Source organism: Delphinapterus leucas, chromosome 4, assembly GCF_059928025.1.
Source record: "Delphinapterus leucas isolate spDelLeu-1000000601 "Yukka" chromosome 4, BTC_Dleu_Yukka2, whole genome shotgun sequence".
In the NCBI taxonomy this organism is placed as follows: Eukaryota; Metazoa; Chordata; class Mammalia; order Artiodactyla; family Monodontidae; genus Delphinapterus; species Delphinapterus leucas.
Window position 1 is genome coordinate 139,356,987 of NC_143132.1, and position 6,543 is coordinate 139,363,529.

Here is a 6,543-nt window from a genome sequence, read left to right on the forward strand (position 1 = left end):
CAACACACTTTCATCTAATGGTAAATAAATGAAAGTGTGAATCTTAAAGAATACATGGTTCTAATGGATTAAGGACAGTGTGAGGGTAAAGAGAGTGAGAGTTTGGGGACGGCTCCTGAGCCCTCAGGGAGCTTGGCCGGAGGCTCCTCGTTGGGGCAGGGACCTTTCCTCGCCTGGGGCCATATCATAATTCTGAATCATGTCTGATAACGGAGAACTGGAAGACAAGCCTCCAGGACCCCCCACCCCGTGCAAATGAGGAGTACCATTTTTAGCACTGGAGGCAAAGACACTGTGTCAGCCAATCACAGCTTGAAACCTTTGACCTCTGTTCCAGAGGGAAAAAAAACCCCAGGAATAAAATCGTCTCTATATTCTCAAGCACAAAGAAATGAAGTAAGAAGAAAGAGAAGGAAAGGCCAGAAATTTCTCCTCCATATGATTTTGAGCACACCATCCATGTTGGTTTTGATGCTGTTACTGGAGAAGTCACTGGCATGCCAGAACAGTGGGCTCGATAGACCTCCAATATCACAAAACTAGAGCAAAAGAAGAATCCTTGGGCTGTGCTGGATGTCTTAAAGTTCTATGACTCCAACACAGTGAAGCAGAAATATCTGAGCTTCACTCCTCTTGAGAAAGATGGCTTCCCATCTGGAACACCAGCACTGAGTACCAAGCGTTCGGAAACAGCAGTAGTAACAGAAGATGACGGTGATGATGAAGAGACTCCCCCTCCTGTTATTGCCCCATGACCAGATCATACAAAATCAATTTATACACAGTCTGTAACTGATCCTCTTCCTGCACCAGTTGGTGGTTCTAATGTTGACAGTGGTGCCAAGACTTCAGACGAACAGACAAAGAAGGCCAAAATGACAGATGAAGAGATTATGGAGCAATTAAGAACTATTGTAAGCATAGGTGACCCTAAGAAAAAGTATACAACATATGAAAAAATTGGGCAAGGGGTTTCTGGCACAATTTTCACTGCTACTGATGTGGCATTGGGACAAGAGGTTGCTGTTAAGCAGATTAATTTACAGAAACAGCCAAAGAAGGAACTGATCATTAATGAGATTCTGGTGATGAAAGAATTAAACAATCTCAACATAGTTAACTTCTTAGACAGTTACCTGGTGGGAGATGAATTATTTGTGGTAACGGAGTACCTCGCTGGGGGATCACTTACTGATGTTGTAACAGAGACCGGCATGGATGCAGCACAGATTGCTGCTGTATGCAGAGAGTGTTCACAGGCATTGGAGTTTTTACATGCTAATCAAGTGATCCATAGAGACATCAGAAGTGACAATGTGCCTTTGGGCATGGAAGGATCTGTTAAACTTACTGACTTTGGCTTCTGTGCCCAGATCACTCCTGAGTAGAGCAAGCGAAGTACTATGGTTGGAACGCCATACTGTATGGCACCAGAGGTGGTTACATGGAAAGCTTGTGGCCCTAAAGTAGACATCTGGTCTCTGGGTATTATGGTCATTGAGATGGTAGAAGGAGAGCCTCCATACCTCAGTGAAAATCCTTTGAGGGCCTTGTACCTGATAGTAACTAATGGAACCCCAGAACTTCAAAACCCAGAGAAACTTTCCCCAATATTTCACGATTTCTTAAATCAATGTTTGGAGATGGATGTGGAAAAGGAGTTCAGCCAGAGAATTGTTACAACATCCCTTCCTGAAACTGGCCAAACCATTATCCAGCTTGACACCACTGATCATGGCAGCTAAAGAAGCATTGAAGAGTAACCATTAACATCATTGCTGTGGCCTCGTATTCCTTTTTCCATTTTCTAAAAGAAGTCTTTTACTATATGAAAATTATTATTCTTTTGGGGTTTAAAGAAATGGTCTGCATAACATGGAGGGAAGAAACAAGCTACTGTTTCCTGAAGACAAGCAAGAAAAAATTGCAAAACAGAGTGACAACTTTCTATTGAATCCCTTCTTTAGGGTCCAAAAGGAATTGTGGACTGAATCATAGCCTTATGCCCTTCAGCAGAAAGCCCATCAGGGCCATTTATCATGCTTGAGATTTGCATTTTATTTTGCTGACTTTATTATAATAGATCCCATTCATTGTCCCTTTTGGGGTATTTTCAGTACTTGAATGGCAGATCTGAGTTTTTCAGAGTGTGTTTTATCTGCTAGTCTTCTCTTCTCTCTTCTTCATAATTTTCTTTCCCCTGACTTGCTCCTTTTGAGTTGCTTTGAGAAATGTTTCTTATGCCTAAATTGGAGGCAAGTGTGATAGAAATGACATAGCTCCTTATATTGGCAAAGGAGTTCAATATGGTTTAACTTTGTATAGAAGTTAGAACCAGCTATTGTTACATGTAACATTTCAGTTCAGAATTTGAACTGAACGAAGGGAAGAAAAGTGTGTGATTTTTACCCTTTCTAACAAATGTGAAAGAGTCAATTTTTATAATTTCATAATAGTGAGCTGTTTGGCATTTGTTACATGTATAGAGAGAAGACTAATAATCTATATTTATAACTAAATCATTGAAACAGTAAAAGAGTCCCATTGACTATATTTTCTAACAGTTTCGTTTTTCTTTCTATGTCCTCTTCAGATTTGGCTTCAGGACTTTGTGCCGCTACTTTCCCCTTCCCTCCTTTTTCCCCTTCATTTTGGAAGTAAGTTTCTGTATATGTTGTAATTTTAGCTAGTTTGTTTGTTTTTTAATTAACCCTTTCTCACCCTACTCCTCACCCCCTTCCCATGGTAAATAATATAATAACCATTGAATTTTCAGAATTTAAAAGTTAACGTTTTTTTTCCATTTAAAGGTAAAAAATATTTGAAACTAGCAGAGACAAAGTGAGAGGCTTGAACCTTGGTGAGCTCTAAAATAATTAGATAAGATTACATTCATGAAAGAGAAATGTCAGTTCCTTAGAGATGCAGCTTCTGACCAGTAAACTGTAGAGATCTGTTATAAACATTGTTCCCAACCCATTAGCAACATTTTTTTTTAGTTTAATAGACATTTAGTCTATCATTATATATAGTTGAACCACCTCTACACACAAAGTAATATGGTTTAAGATTTTCTGAGTGGGAAGGAATTTGGGTCCCAAAAGGTTTTTTGAGCCTGCTACATGTTTTCTGGAAATCATTTAAGTGGGCCTTTTAAAAGACCCTTGAAGAAAATACAAGGAAAATTGGTTTGCCAGAAATCCAGCAATTAGATATCAAAATTAAACTACCTATTAAGATAGCAAACCAAGAACTGGGGCAACTCCTCTTCCATATTTCCTACGCACTCAACTCCACCCTGGGAAACAGAAGCTCAGTCTAGGGGAAGTCATGATGCAAGCAGAATGTGGTGGTACGCCCGACCACAACCGGTGGGTGGCCTGGCACGTTTGTGGAATGGTGAGGCTCTTGGGGGTAGTTTGAGCAGGGATGAGAAAATAACTGTAGACCACACATAAAATCGGAAACCAGCTGAACTGGTATTGACCCCAACTACACGACTCTTCTTAGTAGCCTTATGGGAATGGGTAAAGTGATGAGCCAAGATAACACTGATTAGACTTAGCAATGTTACTTTTAAATAAAACCAACCCTATTTTCCCCAAGGTGGCTTAGATTTCATAATGGGTCACAAACTAATACTACAAATAAAACATTTAAATTTTTGATCCAAGCCCCTTCTATCCTCCCACACTTGAAAGGGACCTGATGAACACCAATTTCCCAATCCTAGCATCACTAGCTTACAAGCCTTAGGGTTAAAAACTCCCTTCTCATTTACCTAATGTTCAATTTCCATCAGTTTCAATATACACTAGTGTAAATACCATGACTATTTTGCATGAAGTTAAGTGTTCTACTGATCAGAGCCACGGGATTGAACCAGGAGCTCCCACATTTTATGTGAGCTTCAGTGGTACCATGGAGGCCAAGGCAATTTAATTTAGGCTAACCAGGATTTGTTTCAATTTGTAAGAGAAACATCTTGCAACAGGTTTATTCAATTATCTTAAAAAATCGTGGTATTCCTTTACTTTCCGCCTTTTGGAAGCAGCAGTTACATATATGGAATAGCAGATTAAGTCTAAAAACGTGGGCCCTAGTCAACTTTATTTTTTGGCATAATGATCATGATAAACGATCATGACATCCTTCACATTTCCAAGGAAAAACCAATTTAAAGTTTGTCCTTGCCAAACTCCATAAAACAGCCACTTTAGAGTAAACCAGCAGAGCATTGCCTCACCCCAATAAAGCTGTAGGTTTCATCACATGCACCAATAAATCTACGCGGCTAGTTTCTGCGCTCCTCTTTTACAGAATTTTACACCTATTGTTACCAGACAGCATTTTACACACGGACATATCAACTGCCTAATAAAGCAAAAACAAAGGCATTTCCCTTATTAGAAGCAAGATACACCATCACTTAAAATCTTCAAACATTATTGCACTTTAACTTTCAGAATTTGACTATGCATTCAATGAAGCAATCTGCAGACAACTAGTTTTAACAGACAGATTAGAAAACACTTTTAAGCAGATGTGGATGTCCTAAACTGTTTATTAGGTAAGAATTTTACAAACATTACTTATATTAGCGGTAGCGGTGGAGCTGGAGAGTATTGCGCCTTCTCCAGGCTGCGCGGCGAGAACCACCGATCGTGTGGTGGAACTTGTGGCCCTTGCCGAGGCCGCGGCTCTTCCTGCCTGCAGACGTCAGCCCCCGCATCTCCCTGTGCTTGTGGACTCGTTTGGTGATCCACTGGGTGTCAGGGTTTCTTCTGATAGCCTTATGGAAGGGATCAATGAGGATAACCTCAAAAAATTTGTACGTAGAATCTTCACCCACCCAGTAAGAATTCAGGACCCTCAGGGCCCCACAGTGGCGTCCCGCTCGCTCCTCGGCAACAGACTGAAGGCTCCGGGCAAGTTTGAGCTGTTTGACGCCATGGTGGACAGGCTTGCAGTAGGTGGCGCCGTTCGGGACCGGGCGTTTGCGGCCACCGCGGCGCACGCGAACCGGATATATCACATAACCTTGCTTGGCCTTGTAGCCCAGCCTGCGCGCCTTGTCGGGCCGGGTGGGGCGCGGAGCCCGGTGCAGCGCCGAGAGCTGGCGGTACTGCCAGCAGCGCACCCTGAGCAGAAAACGCATCACGTCTGACTGCTTCTTCCTCCACAGCTCCTGGATGTACTTGTAAGCACACATCTCGGCTCACCTGATGGCTGCCGCCAAACGGAAAGGAAGGACCCTTTCTCCTCCGTTACCAACATTTTTACTGTCTGTGAGAACTTAAGTGACAAAGTACTTCTTGGTAAATTCATGGGTCATTTGAGATGTTACTTTAGATTTTTTTCAAATGAATAAATAATATGCATGTAAAAAAAACTGGAGAAAGAAAGAATAATGCAACGTGCTTGTTGATAGCAATACATTTTACGTTTTAAAGATTTTAAAAAGGTCTGTGACCTGTAGGAGTAATTATTAGGGTGCCTTTTCTCCCTTCCCCTCCTCTCCTCTTCTCTCATCATTTTAATTGTTTGGCTTTTGGAGGCAGTACTGCCCCTTCTGACATGCCAAGAGCCACATGAAAGAGAAAAATCTGTGCTTTGGTTCTGGCTTTTTATTCCCACCATTGGCTCCTAATTGACTTGCCATCCTGCAATAGTACAAATCATGAATAAAAATAATTTTGATGTTTTGGAGTACATTAGGAGAACTTAATAGAGTTTTATTTCCTATCATTCCCATCATATCTGTGTTAAGACACAGGTATAAGGACAGAAATGGCTGGTGGGTTTTTTGGTTTTTTAAAATTGGTAAGGCAGGAAGGTTTTCACAAAAATAAGATAATTAGTGAAACTTGTATCTAGAGCACTTAATTGTCTCTGTTTTCAATTTGATTCTTGATTTCATTTTTCTCTGAATTATATTGGCCTTCTACAGCTAGTACTAACTTACTTTACAGAAATAAGCTGGTTTATTCCTGGTGGAAAGCTACAGTGTCTCTTGAGTTCCATATTTGAACATTCTTTGTAAATAGTTGTCTGGATGGATTATGATAAAGAAGATGCTACCAATGAAATAGAAAACCAACTACATGATATAAGACTGTGATCCTCATGACCACTCTAGAAGGCACTTCCATACATAAGTCATAAACGCCATATTCACTGAATGCAGTGCCAATGCCCCATTTTTATGCCTGTGACTCAACAAAGGTCTTTTCAGTTTATAGAAGTAGTTTGGGATTTGTATTTACAACTTCTTTGATGGTTGCCTGCATGTCCATTGCTGGCAACGGACTTTGTCATTAAAACCTGACTCCTAGGTTAAGGAGCTACGGTGTGGTTTATTCTTTACCTACTTGGATAAACTAAATTATAATAGAAATGTACTTTGGTTAATCCTGAAATGTGTCATTTTTTAATAATCTTAATCTTAAAAGCAATACAGAATTGTGATTTATTAATTTTAAATTAAAATATTCACATCTTGTTTCAAGAAAAATTATATCTGAAAAAAAAAAGAGAGTGAGA

The 6,543-nt window shown here is 40.3% G+C and overlaps 2 pseudogenes; one reads left to right on the top strand and one right to left on the bottom strand.

Moving 5' to 3' along the window:
• LOC111168172 (serine/threonine-protein kinase PAK 2 pseudogene) lies at positions 1–2,285 on the top strand (annotated as a pseudogene).
• Positions 2,286–4,531: 2,246 nt separating this feature from the next.
• Positions 4,532–5,705, bottom strand: LOC111168173 (large ribosomal subunit protein eL15 pseudogene; annotated as a pseudogene).
• Positions 5,706–6,543: the final 838 nt, after the last annotated feature.